A 14,882-nucleotide genomic window follows, 5' to 3' on the forward strand; every position below is an offset into this window, starting at 1 on the left:
GGAATAGCCAAATCCACTAATTTGAAGGGGTTTGTGACGGAGAAGTCCGTCACTGGCCGCGGGCAGTGTTTGGTACACTAACACACACACATCGTGCCTCCCTGCTCCGTTATCAGCTATTTTAACAATGTGGGTCGACACACAAGTTCATTTCTCTATCTTAGTACATACATTTCACACTTTATTTTTACCTCCCATCAGTAACAGTTTATGGTATAAAGAATATACAGACAAGCGTTCATGTTTAATTTAAGCAACGTTTATTGTACTTATCAATGTTATGGATGAGTGCGTTGTCTGTTTGGTTTTGTTCCTCTATCTCCATCTCTGTAGCTTCCGGGTATGCTGGGATAAGGACCAGAGCTATGGTAATCGGGCTGGCTTTGTAGTGCCTGTCCTGAATGGCTCTTTCATGTGAATGGGCATATTGGGAGACTCCATGTCAGTAGGGATATGAGATTTTGTAAATGTGTTATATTGGTATATTGTATCATGAGAAACGTGTTGCAATGTATATAATTCATTATGTTTAGCTGAGTGGAAAATGTAGGCTTTGATGACGGTAATTGCTTAATTAATTAGAGCTGTGTATGTTCTGCTGGGAGGGGCTTCCCCTACAAAAGGAGCCTCTCTTTCAGTTCAAGGGGGGGACCATTTTGAATTGAGCTGTTGATGGGGCAGCATCGACAGCATTTAAGCTGTCCCCATAATGTATACTTTGGATGGCAGTACTGTTGTTTTCCTTCCGGAATCACTTTGTAAATAAACACCCACAGAAGTACTTTTGCGGCTCCGCCATCTTTTTATTTGATAGAGATTAGTTTTTTTTAGTTTAGCCTTCTGGCCTACTCTACGTGACAGGTATCCACATACTTCTAACCATGTAGTGTAGTAATTTGGGCATGTCACCTTGGCTTTCTTGGGCACCACGATGATGGTGGTCTCCTTGAACTGTGGAAACTGCAGCTTGGGACAGGTTGAAGATGTTTGAGAAGACGCCCGCCAGCTGGTCAACGCACACTCTGACGACGCGCCCAGGGATGCCATCTGGGCCAGCGGCTTTGTGATTATTCACTCTTTTGAGAGTTTTCCTCACATCAGCCTTGGAGAACGACAGTATCTGATCGTCTGGAGTAGCGAGAGCCTTCCTTGCTGGCTCGGTATTGTCTGCCTTGAAGCGACCATAGAATGTGTTAAGCTCATCTGGAAGGGAGGCTTCGTGGGCACCACACAGCTGGATTTGCCTTTGTAGTCTGTGATAGCCTGTAGTCCTTGCCACATGCGTCGCGAGTTGTCGAACATCGATTCAAGTTTGAGTTTTTTTGTATTTTTATGTCTGAATGGATTTGCAGAGCTTGTACCTGCTTGGCTTGTATGCGTCGCGTGCCACTGAGTTCTGCTGACATTGAATGCTGCAGTACGGGCTTTCAGTACGGGCTCTCATCTAGGGTTTTTGGTTGGGGTGTTTCCACATTGTTATTGTGGGTACAGCATCATCAACACATTACTTAATGAAGCAACTGATGATGTATATTCTTCAATGTTGATAGATGAGTCCTGGGTGGATGACTTTTTAAACATATTCCAATCAGTATTCTCAAAACAGTCCTGCAGCATTGAGTGTGCCTCGTCTGTCCAGCACCTTACTATTCTCTGTGTTGGTTGCTCCCTCTTGAGTTGCTACTTGTACTGTAGGTGGGGAGTAGAAACAGAGAGACGTGTTCTGATTGGCCAAAGTGGGGTGGGGAGAGGCTTTGTACATGTCATGGATGTTTGTGTACATCCTGCACGTTACCTCTGTTGGTGATACTTTGGAAGAACTTGTTTTAAATTTGCTTTGTTAAAATCTCCTGCGACAGTAAAGACTGCTTCCGCTTGAGAGGATTCTTGCTGGCTAATGTTCTTGTACAGTTTGCTGAGTTGCATTTCTTAGAATTAAATGTGAAAAGAAAGAGTTGTGCTGTGGGAAGACATTTTGTTGCATTCTTCTCATTACTGTTCATAAAACCCACAACAACAACCACACTATAAATAATTGTGTCCCTATCGCGGCCAGGCGGGGCACCGGCTCCAGCGGTGTCCGGTGCATCCCAACCCGAAGTCCACTGGGGCAGAGGGTCTGCCCCGTGATCCTCCGTCTCCCAGGGTAGGCGTGAGTATTCCTTCATCATCGTTTTCCGTCAAACTCTTCCTGGTTTCCATTTCACTGGTTGGCTGTCCCTCAGGTGTTGTCCCTTCTGCTTCACCTGGGCTCCTGTACACAAAGCCATCCTTGGCCTCCCGTGGCTCCAATGTCATGACCCCACCATCTCCTGGTCGAGGATGAAAATCACTGCATTGGCACCCGGATGTCGGAAGACCTGCTTTCCCTTATCGTGTGGTTCCAGTCTGTTGAGAGTGACCTCCAGCCCACCATTCCTTCCTCCCATAACATTGGCCCCGTGTACTGTCACGGCTACTCCCGCTCTCCTGCTCCGGTGATCGAAGTCGCCAGTTTACTAACCACCTGTCCGGGCAACCATCATTACGCACACCTGTGCCCCATCATCATACACACCTGGACTTCATCACCACCTTGATTACTTCCCCTTTATTTAGCACTCTGTAGCCTCCCTCATCAGTCATTATTGGTTATGTTTTCATTTCCAGGCACTTCTCTTGTTTTGCATCGCTCCATGTTCATTGTTATTATTATTACTACGACTGCAGCTGCTTCCTGACTCCTGCGTCTCCATTACAATACTGTCATTTAGAAAGTAAATCGGTTGATTGACAGGGTACAAAAATGCACGTCACAACACCCCTAACCACAAAGCTAATGTGTTGAGTGTTCTGTCCTTACTTGCAGAATGAAAGAGGAGAGAAAGACTGAGTGGTTCCGACTGGGCCCAGTGTGAATGAGGGAACAGAAGGTCCAGGTCATTTACAACTAGGTCCACCAATGGGTCTGCATAGCAATGAGCGAGGAGAGACGCTTTGGATCCATCCCTGTTTGAAATGTTCTGTCTGTCTGTCTGTCTGTCTGTCTGTCTGTCTGTCTGTGTTAATGTGAACTCTGAGTTTAGTACCTTACTATAATTCCATCTGTCTTTACCTGTTTGTGTAGAGAATGTGTCTGTTTTTTATTGTTCGCAACACTTCCTGTGCATCTGTGTATCTGTCTGCATCTGTGTGTATGAGAGGGCTAAGTATTGGAGGTGTTGAGAGCCAGTTGGACTGTGTGTAGGCTGGGAGGCACGTCTGCGGCTCTCACCCCACACAGCTTCTACCCAGTCCAACTGTGTGATGTAAGTGCCTTAATGTGTTTGGACCCCAGGAAGAGTAGCTGCCGGCAGGAACTAATGGGGATCCATAATAAATACAAATACAGCTCTGGCCTCTACAGGATAACTCCCCCATCTCTACTGAGACAGACTGGAGGGTTCCACAAACAGTTGATCCTTCCTACTGAGATAGAACACAGCTGACATGTAGGGCTATAAGAAGATGAGAAGGAGATATATACTGTAGGCAACGGTAGGACATAGATCAGGCAGATGTACAGGAAACAGAAGTGATTTATTCTGACCTCCCCACTTTATAATTGGAAGAAGTGTAAACTAACATAGCTAGAGCTTAGCTAGAAAATGTAACTCCGAACTAGGGCTGTGACGATTATGGAATTTTGGGTAACAATTAATTGTCATACAAATGGACACAGTTATTGTCATAATTGTTATTTTTGTATTCTTTTTTTTTAGCTTGTAATGCATCATAATGCATCTTTGAAAGACATACCTAATGATTTCAATTATGACATACAGTGCCTTGCAAAAGTATTCACCCCCTTGGCATTTTTCTTATTTTGTTGCATTGCAACCTGTAATTAAATAGATTTTTATTTGGATTTCATGTAATGGACATACACAAAATAGTCCAAATTGGTGAAGTGAAATGAAAAAAATGTTTTTGTTTAATTAAAAATAAAAATAAATTTAAAAAACGGAAAAGTGGTGCGTGCATAATTATTTGAATATTTATTCATCCCCTTTGCTATGGAGGCCCTAAATAAGATCTGGTGAAACTAATTACCTTCAGAAGTCACATAATTGGCTAAATAAAGTCCCCCTTTTTGCAATCTAAGTGTCACATGATCTCAGTATATATACACCTGTTCTGAAAGGTCCCAGAGTGTAATGGCTTCCATCGGTAGAAGGAGAGGAGGACCAAAGCGCAGCGTGGTATGTATCCATATTTATTAGAATACTTCTTCAATACGAACAAAACAATAAACAAACAAAAACCAACAAAACTACAGTCCTGAACTAGAGAACATAAAACACATGAACGCACGAACAGGAACAATCACCCACAAACAAACAGTGAAAACAGGCTACCTTACTATGGTTCCCAATCAGAGATAACGTAAAAGACCTGCCTCTGATTGAGAACCATATCAGGCCAATTGACAACCTAAACATAGAAACACATAACATAGACTACACCCACCCAGCTCACGTCCTGACCAACTAAACAAAGACTAAACAAAGGAAATAAGGTCAGGAACGTGACAGTACCCCCCCCCCCCACCCCCCCCCCCCCCCAAGGTGCGGACTCCGGCCGCAAAACCTGAACCTATAGGGGAGGGTCTGGGTGGGCATCTGTCCATGGTGGCGGCTCTGGCGCTGGACGTGGCCCCCACCCCACCATAGTTAATCCCCGCTTCCGTGGCCTCCTCGGAATGGCGACCCTCCAAAATAACCCCACTGTACTGATGGGCGCCTCTGGCCAGAGGGGCAGATCCGGACTGAGGGGCAGCTCCGGACTGAGGTGCAGCTCCGGACTGAGGGGCAGCTCCGGACTGACTCCGGACTGAGGGGCAGCTCTGGCCTGAATGGCAGCTCATGACTGAGGAGTAGCTCATGACTAAGGGGTAGCTCATGATTTAAGGGCAGCTCATGACTGAGGGGTAGCTCATGGCTGAAGGGCAGCTCAGGGAGCTCCTGACTGGCGGGCGGCTCAGGCAGCTCCTGACTGGCGGGCGGCTCTGGCGGCTCCTGACTGGCGGGCGGCTCTGGCGGCTCCTGACTGGCGGGCGGCTCTGGCGGCTCCTGACTGGAAGGGCGGCTCTGGCGGCTCCTGACTGACGGACGGCTCTGGCGGCTCCTGACTGACAGACGTCTCTAGCGGCTCCTGACTGATGGACGGCTCTGAAGGCTCAGGACAGACGGGCGGCTTTGAAGGCTCAGGACAGACGGGCGGCTCAGATGGCGCTGGGCAGACGGGCAGCTCAGACGGCACTGGGCAGACGGGCAGCTCAGACGGCGCTGGGCAGACGGGCAGCGCAGGCGGCGCTGGGCAGACGGGCAGCGCAGGTGGCAGCTCAGACGGCGCTGGGCAGACGGGCAGCGCAGGCGGCGCTGGAGAGACGGCAGACTCTGGCCTGCTGAGGCGCACAGTAGGCCTGGTGCGTGGTGCCAGAACTGGTGGTACCGGGCTAAGGACACGCACCTCAAGGCTAGTGCGGGGAGCAGCAACAGGGCGTACAGGGCTCTGGAGACGCACAGGAGGCTTAGTGCGTGGTGCCGAAACTGGAGGCCCTGAGCTTGAGACACGCACCACATGGAGAGTGCGTGGAGGAGGAACAGGACTCTGGAGACGCACTGGAAGCCTGGTGCGTGGTGTAGGCACTGGTGGTACTGAGCTGGGGCGGGAAGATGGTGCCGGATATACCGGACCGTGTAGGCGTACTGGCTCCTTTGAGCACTGAACCTGCCCAACCTTACCTGATTGTATGCTCCCCGTCGCCTGACCAGTGCGGGGAGGTGGAATAACCCGCACCGGGCTATGTAGGCGAACCGGGGACACCATGCGTAAGGCTGGTGCCATGTAAGCCGGCCCAAAGAGACGTACTGGTGGCCAGATATGTAGAGCCGGCTTCATGGCACTTGGCTCAATGCTCAATCTAGCCCTACCAGTGCGGGGAGGTGGAATAACCCGCACCGGGCTATGCACACCTACAGGAGACACCGTGCGCTCTACTGCGTAACACGGTGTCTGCCCGTACTCCCACTCTCCACGGTTAGCCTGGGAAGTGGGCGCAGGTCTCCTACCTGCCCTAGACCCACTACCTCTTAGCCCCCCCCAAGAAATTTTTGGGTTGTACTTGCGGGCTTTTCGGGCTTCCGTGCTAGACGCATCCCCTCATAACACCTCTCCGGTTTCCTCCGCTCTCCGAGCTGCCTCCAGCTGTTCCCATGGGCGGCGATTTACTCCAACTTTAGCCCATGGTCCTTTTCCTTCCATGATTTCCTCCCAAGACCAGAAATCCTGTTTTGTGCGCTGTCCGTTTACCCGCTGCTTGATCCGGGTTTGGTGGGTGGTTCTGTAACGATTGTCGTAATATTCTTCCTCCTCCTCGGACGAGGAGAGGAGAGAGGGATCGGAAGACCAAAATGCAGCGGGTTGTGAATACATAATGATTTATTAGACACAAACGACGAAACACGAAAACAAACACTTGGAAGGATTACCAACTAACAAAACGAACTAAACAGACCTAAACTTAAGAACTTACATGTAACACGAAGAACGCACGAACAGGGAAACAGTCCCGTGTGGCGCAACATACACAGACACGGAAGACAACCACACACACAACAAACAATGTGAAACAACCTACCTTAATATGACTCTCAATTAGAGGAAACGCCAAACACCTGCCTCTAATTGAGAGCCATACCAGGCAACCCATTAACCCAACATAGAAAACCCCTAACATAGACTACCCACCCAAAACTCACGCCCTGACCAATTAAACACATACCACACAACAGAAAACAGGTCAGGAACGTGACAAGGGGAAAAACAATTTAATCCATTTTAGAATAAGGCTGTAACATAACAAAATGTAGAAAAAGTAAAGGGTTCTGAATTCTTTCCGAATGCACTGTATGTATTGTGTTGTATTGTATATTTGACTTATGTGACATTCCTTTCACGTTTATATGAATACATCCTCCCATACGCACTCCCATGCAGGCCCAGAGAATCACACACAGAAACCCTACTTAAAATGAGTCAGGTCAGGGCTCAGGCTGACCAGTTAGCCTAGTGGTGGTTGTGGTGATGGTGGGGGTAAGGCTGATCTGAAAGAGCTGGAGCTGTGTGCATGCTCGTGTGTGTAGGCACACTAGGGGTCTGGGTGTTCCTAACATCTGTTTTCTTGCTAAGGCATGGGTTATGTTTGCCAACTGTGTGTCAGTAGATGTAGTTGTACAATTCTTTGTCTGCTCTCACCTTTCACTCCCATGCATGTACTGCATATATGGCCAATGTTAATGTATGCATTATACAGCCTCTTAGAGACAGGAGAGGTGTTCTATTGGTTGCATAGCAAATGTGTCAATGATTTTGGGAGGGCACTTGGCCAGCTCTATTAAGTCACCTGCCTGTGTGTGTGTCTGTGTGTGTGCGTGGGCGTGCGTGTGTGTGTGTAAATGGTTGTATTTTTAAGTCTGTTGCTGCCTGTAACACAGAGGAAGTGCTGAGTTTATTGGGCTGGCCCTCGTTCTCCTCTGACACTTAGGCATAGTGTATGTCTATGTATGTGTTTCCTACCATGTATAGACTACGGCACAACCCACATTCTCCCCCGGCCTCTCAGGACAAAAACAAGTCTTTATCAGCCGTCATAATAAAGGTACCATAGTAAACCCTGAGGAGAGAACAACAACAGAGGAGGAGGTTTAGGTCGCTCTGCACGTAGGAGTAATCTGCTCCAGTGTTTTCTGTAAACAGGCTTTCAGGCCCATGCCTTTGTTTGGACACAAACCTGCATGAGGAAAGCCTACCAGGTAACCATGAGGTCAATGTCTCATCATCCCTCATAACTATGACAACACTGGGGCCCCACAAGAGTGGGTCCTCAGTCCCCCCTTGTACTCCCTGTATACCTACGACTGTGTGGCCTCACACAGATCCAACTCCATCAAGTTCGCTGATGACGCGACAGTAGTAGGCCTGATTACCAACAACAGCGAGACCTGATTACCAACAACAGCGAGATCAGGCACTCTGATGGTGTGGTGCCGGGTAAACAACCTCTCCCTCAACGTCAGCAAAACAAAGAAGCTGTTTATAGATTTCAGGAGGAACCAGGCTGGGCACACCCCCATCCTCATCAACGGGGTCGCCGTGGAGAAGGTGAAAAACGTTAAGTTCCTCGGCGTACACATCTCAGAGGAGCTGAAATGGTCAAACCACAGAGACACCGTGGTGAAAAAGGCACGACAGTGAGGCCTGTCCCCGAGGGCCCTCGCAGTGTTCTACAGGAGCACCATCAAGAGCATACTGTTGGGCTACATCACAACCTGGTATGGCAACTACACCGCCTCTGACCGTAAAGCAATACAGAGGGTGGTACACTCAGCCGAACGCACCATTTGGGGCTCACTGCCTGTCCTTCAGGACACCTACAACACCAGGTGTCACAGGAAGGCCAAGAAGATCATCACGGACCTCAGTCACCCAAACCATGGCCTGTTCTCCCCACTTCCATCACTCAGATGCAGGCAGTGCAGGAGGATCATGGCTAAAACTATCCAATAGCTTCTACCCCCAGACCATTAGGCTGCTGAATATCCACCACTGCTCAGCTATCTGCCCCCCCCCCCCCCGGACTGTGATTGTGTTTGTGCTTGTATGTGACCTGTACTCCTATTGTATTATTACACATGATACATGTATAGACTATAGACTACGGCACAACCCAAATTCTCCCCCGGCCTCTCAGGACAAAAACAAGTCTTTATCAGCCGTCATAATAAAGGTACCATAGTAAACCCTGAGGAGAGAACAACAACAGAGGAGTAGGTTTAGGTCGCTCTGCACGTAGGAGTAGTCTGCTCCAGTGTTTTCTGTAAACAGGCTTTCAGGCCCATGCCTTTGTTTGGACACAAACCTGCATGAGGAAAGCCTACAGGGTAACCATTTGGTGAGGTTAATGTCTCATCATCCCTCTTAAGTATGACATGAAGATAGCTACCAGTCGCATGATTGGGTTTGGTTAGTCTCCAGGTATGCATGTTTTGCATTGTTGAATGTGGAACAGCCATGTGCTGATACCTCTTTTTGTATTATTTCTCGTGGTACGTGTGTTATGACTTTTATTGTTAGTTAGTGATGGCATTCACCAGTGATGGGAATCTGTCTAAAGAAACCCTATATGAGGACAACAACAACATAGTCTTAATATGTGCTCTACTTTCCATCACAGAGAAGGAGCGAGGGAGAGAGGGAGGGGTAAGATGGGGGTAAACACAGTCATCCTTGACCACACCTGATCGATATTGTGTGCCTGTCACCATCAACATGTTTCTATTTACTGCAGCAGTCTGGGTGTGTTTGTATGTGTGTGTGTGTATCTGGGCTCTCTCTTTCTCCTTGACCTGGACTCACACACAATCACGTTCCCCTATTTGTGTGTGTGTGTGTGTGTGTGTGTGTGTGTGTGTGTGTGTGTGTGTGTGTGTGTGTGTGTGTGTGTGTGTGTGTGTGTGTGTGTGTGTGTGTGTGTGTGTGTGTGTGTGTGTGTGTGTGTGTGGTAGAAGAGTGGACCCCCTGAGTGAGGGGAAAGTAGGGCATCAGGGTCATACAAGAAGAGTAACTGCGGATGTCATGGCATTTGATAGATCAACCATCAATCATACACCTGACCTCTACTACCTCTCACACTCCTCTTGTCTCATACTACACCCATACACCCCTACATACACCAACACACATACTAAAGAACAGGAATGACTGTAGGCCATGAGCACACACACACACACACACACACACACACACACACACACACACACACACACACACACACACACACACCTTAACATACTGTACACACCAGTGGAGGCTGCTGAGGGGAGGATAGCGCATAATAATGGCTGCAGTGGAGTCAATGGAATGATATTAAACGTGGTTTCCATGCGGTTGATACCATATTAATCCATTGACTCCATTCCAGCCATTACTATAAACTATCCTACCCTCAGCAGCCTCCACTGGTACACACAGATGGACACATACACTTTGCCTTACCCACAGAAACCCCGCTCCAGCCAGGAATGTGATTCAAAGTCAGAAATTACTCTACAGAGCTAGTTTGGTAACCATGTTCAGCTCAGTCAAACCAGATTGCCTTGAGGTTTAACTGTTTGTGCTTGTATCTATTGTACGTACATGTGTCATACATAGTGAATGACGTTTGTTTGGCCCAGTTTTTCCATGCTGCAGACAGTCGAGAGAAGTAGAAACACAGACCGATGTACATGGGGGAGAGGGAGAGAAAGTGGGAGAGAGAGCGGGAGAGAGAGAGACAGTGATTAGTAGAGCATGCTCATAAGCTCAGTGCTAGGGTTGAAGATTCTCCCAGTATTTTACAAATGTTCAACCTGGTATTTCACGCCCAAACCAGAAGTGTAATTCTAAAGCATATAAATACAGTATGTCTGTATTTGATTAGAGCTTTGATCGGCATGAAAATTCCAGCCTGATGCTACCTGAGGATGATGAGCCATACATTAAAGACATTTTATGAGCCCAAGCCCCCCCCCCCCCCCAAACACATTTTTGTGCAGTTATCCAATACATAGCCTTTGATACTGTATATACAATACCAGTCAAAAGTTTGGACACACCTACTCATTCAAGGGTTTTTCTTTATTTGTACTATTTCCTACATTGTAGAATAATAGTGAAGACATCAAAACATTGAAATAACACATATGGAATCATGTAGTAACCAATAAAGTGTGAAACAAATCAAAATATATTTTATATTTGTCACGACTTCCGCCGAAGTTGGTGCCTCTCCTTGTTCGTTCGGCGGTCGACGTCACCGGCTTTCTAGTCTCCACCGATCTACATTTATTTTTCCTTTTGTTTGGTCTTGATTGTACACACCTGGTTTCCATTACGTTATAATTTAATCCCTATTTAACCCTCTGGTTCCATCATGGTTTTGTGCATGTTTATTGTTGTCAAGTTGGCTCGTTTATGTGCTCTGGTTTTTGTTCTCCTTGATGGAAGATTACTCAATAAACAAAGTTACGATATTTACTCATCTCTGTGTCCTGCGCCTGACTCCACCTTACCCACATCACCTAGACGATTGACAATATTTGAGATTCTTCAAAGTAGCCAACCTTTGCCTTGATGACAGCTTTGCACATTCTTGGCATTCTCTCAACCAGCTTCATGAGGTAGTCACCTGGAATGCATTTCAATTAACAGGTGTGCCTTGTTAAAAGTTCATTTGTGGAATATCTTTCCTTCTTAATGCGTTTGAGCCAATCAGTTGTATTGTGACAAGGTAGGAGTGGTATACAGAAGATAGCCCTATTTGGTAAAAGACTAAGACCATATTATGGCAAGAACAGCTCAAATAAGCAAAGAGAAACGACAGTCCATCATCACTTTAAGACATGAAGGTCAGTCAATGCGGAAACATTTCAAGAACTTTGAAAGTTTCTTCAAGTGCAGTCGCAAAACCATCAAGCGCTATGATGAACTGGCTCTCATGAGGACCGCCACAGGAAAGGGACCCAGAGTTACCTCTGCTGCAGGGGATAAGTTCATTAAGGTTAACTGCACCTCAGATTGCAGCCCAAATAAATGATTCACAGAGTTCAAGTAACAGACACATATCAACATCAACTGTTCAGATGTAACGGCTGTCCTCCTCTTCTTCATCCGAAGAGGAGCAGGGATTGAACCAAGGCGCAGTGGAGTTTGAATACATAATGAATTTATTGACAAGACGAAAAAACACAAACTTGACTATACACTAACAAAACAAATAAACGGTGTAGAACAGATCTGAACGACGGACTCACATAACACACGAGAACGCACGAACCGGGAAAAAGCCTACACATAAATGACACTTAACAAACAAACCGAAACCAGTCCCGTGTGGCGCAACGACATACACAAACACAGGAGACAATCACCCACAACGAACACTGTGACAACGCCTACCTAAATATGACTCTTAATTAGAGGAACGCCAAACACCTGCCTCTAATTAAGAGCCATACCAGGCAACCCAAAACCAACACAGAAACAGAAAACATAGAATGCCCACCCAACCTCACGTCCTGACCAACTAACACACATAACAACTAACATAAATAGGTCAGGAACGTGACATTACCCCCCCCACAAGGTGCGAACTCCGGACGCACCAGCACAAAGTCTAGGGGAGGGTCTGGGTGGGCATCTAACCACGGTGGTGGCTCAGGCTCCGGGCGAGGTCCCCACCCCACCATAATCCATCCTAGCTTCCTCCCTCTAAGAATGTCCACCCTCTTTTTACCCCCACAAAATCCTCTTAATAACCTCACTAATAAGGACAGCACCGGGACAGAGAGATAAATCAAGACAGAGGGATAGATAAGAATATAGAGGTAGATCCAGATAGAGAGGGAGATCAGGATAGAGGGGCAACTCCGGACTGAAAGGCAGCTCCGGACAGAGAGACAGCTCTGGACTGATGGGCAGTTCTGGGTATCTAGCCGTTTCAGGCTGAAGGGCAGCTCATGGCTGACTGACGAATCTCGACGCTCATGGCTGGCTGACGGCTCTCGACGCTCATGGCTGGCTGACGGCTCTCGACACTCATGGCAGGCTGACGGCTCTCGACGCTCATGGCAGGCTGACGGCTCTCGACGCTCATGGCAGGCTGACGGCTCTCGACGCTCATGGCGCTCTGACGGCTCTGGCTGCTCATGGCGCTCTGACGGCTCTGGCTGCTCATGGCTCTCTGACGGCTCTGGCTGCTCATGGCTCTCTGACGGCTCTGGCTGCTCATGGCTCTCTGACGGCTCTGGCTGCTCATGGCTCGCTGGCGGCTCTGGCAGATCCTGTCTGGTTGGCGGCTCTGGCAGATCCTGTCTGGTTGGCGACTCTGGCAGATCCTGTCTGGTTGGCGACTCTGGCAGATCCTGTCTGGTTGGCGGCTCTGGCAGATCCTGTCTGGCTGACGGCTCTAGCGGCTCCTGTCTGGCTGACGGCTCTAGCGGCTCCTGTCTGGCGGATGGCTCTGTAGGCTCATGGCAGACGGGCGGCTTTGCAGGCTCATGGCAGACGGGCGGCTTTGCAGGCTCCTGGCAGACGGATGGCTCAGACGGCGCTGGGGAGACGGATGGCTCAGATGGCGCTGGGGAGACGGATGGCTCAGATGGCGCTGGGGAGACGGATGGCTCTGGCCGGATACGGTGCACTGTAGACCTGGTGCGTGGTGCCGGAACTGGAGGCACCGGGCTAAGGATAAGCACCTTCCTACTAGTGCAGGGAGCAGGGACAGGGCACACTGTATTCTCAAAGCCCACTCTATAACTGATGCGTGGTACCGGCACTGGTGACGCCGGGCTGAGGACAAGCACATCAGGATTAGTAGGGGGAGAAGATACAGTTTGTACAGGGCTCTGGAGACGCACTGGTAGCTTAGTGCGTGGGGCCGGAACTGGAGGCACCGGGCTAGATACACGCACTACAGGGAGAGTGCGTGGAGGAGGAACAGGGCTCAGGATACGCACTGGTAGCCTAGTGCGTAGTGTAGACACTGTAGGTACTAGGCTGGGGCGGGGAGGTGGTGCCGGAAATACCGGACCGTGGAGGCGTACTGGCACTCTTGAGCATTGAACCCGCCCAACCTTACCTGGTTGAATGCTCCCGGTTGCCCGACCAGTGCGGGGAGGTGGATTAACCCGCACCGGGCTATGTAGGCGAACCGGGGAAACCATGCGTAAGGCCGGTGCCATGTATGCCGGCCCGAGGAGACGCACTGGAGACCAGACGCGTTGAGCCGGCCTCATGACACCTGGCTCAATACTCAATCTAGCCCTACCAGTGCGGGGAGGTGGAATAACCCGCACTGGGCTATGCACTCGTACAGGAGACACCGTGCGCTCTACTGCGTAACACGGCGCCTGCCCGTACTCCCGCTCTCCACGGTAAGCCTGGGAAGTGGGCGCAGGTCTCCTACCTGCCCTTGGCCCACTACCTCTTAGCCCCCCTCCAAGAAATTTTTGGGAATTACTTACGGGCTTTTTGGGCTTCCGTGCCAGACGCGTTCCCTCATAGCTCCGGTTCCTCTCCCCGGTAGCCTCTGCTCTCCTCAGTGCCTCCAGCTGTTCCCATGGGAGGCGATCCCTCATAGCCAGGATCTCCTCCCATGTGTAGCAACCCTTTCCGTCCAATATATCGTCCCATGTCCATTGTTCCTTCTTTTCTTGTCCCTTTCTCCGTTGACTCCGCTGCTTGGCTCTGGTATGGTGGGTGATTCTGTAACGGCTGTCCTCCTCTTCTTCATCCGAAGAGGAGCAGGGATTGAACCAAGGCGCAGTGGAGTTTGAATACATAATGAATTTATTGACAAGACGAAAAAACACGAACTTGACTATACACTAACAAAACAAATAAACGGTGTAGAACAGATCTGAACGACGGACTCACATAACACACGAGAACGCACGAACCGGGAAAAAGCCTACACATAAATGACACTTAACAAACAAACCGAAACCAGTCCCGTGTGGCGCAACGACATACACAAACACAGGAGACAATCACCCACAACGAACACTGTGACAACGCCTACCTAAATATGACTCTTAATTAGAGGAACGCCAAACACCTGCCTCTAATTAAGAGCCATACCAGGCAACCCAAAACCAACACAGAAACAGAAAACATAGAATGCCCACCCAACCTCACGTCCTGACCAACTAACACCCATAACAACTAACATAAATAGGTCAGGAACGTGACATTACCCCCCCCACAAGGTGCGAACTCCGGACGCACCAGCACAAAGTCTAGGGGAGGGTCTGGGTGGGCAT

The sequence above is a fragment of the Salvelinus fontinalis genome, chromosome 18, assembly GCF_029448725.1.
Source record: "Salvelinus fontinalis isolate EN_2023a chromosome 18, ASM2944872v1, whole genome shotgun sequence".
Lineage (NCBI taxonomy): Eukaryota > Metazoa > Chordata > Actinopteri > Salmoniformes > Salmonidae > Salvelinus > Salvelinus fontinalis.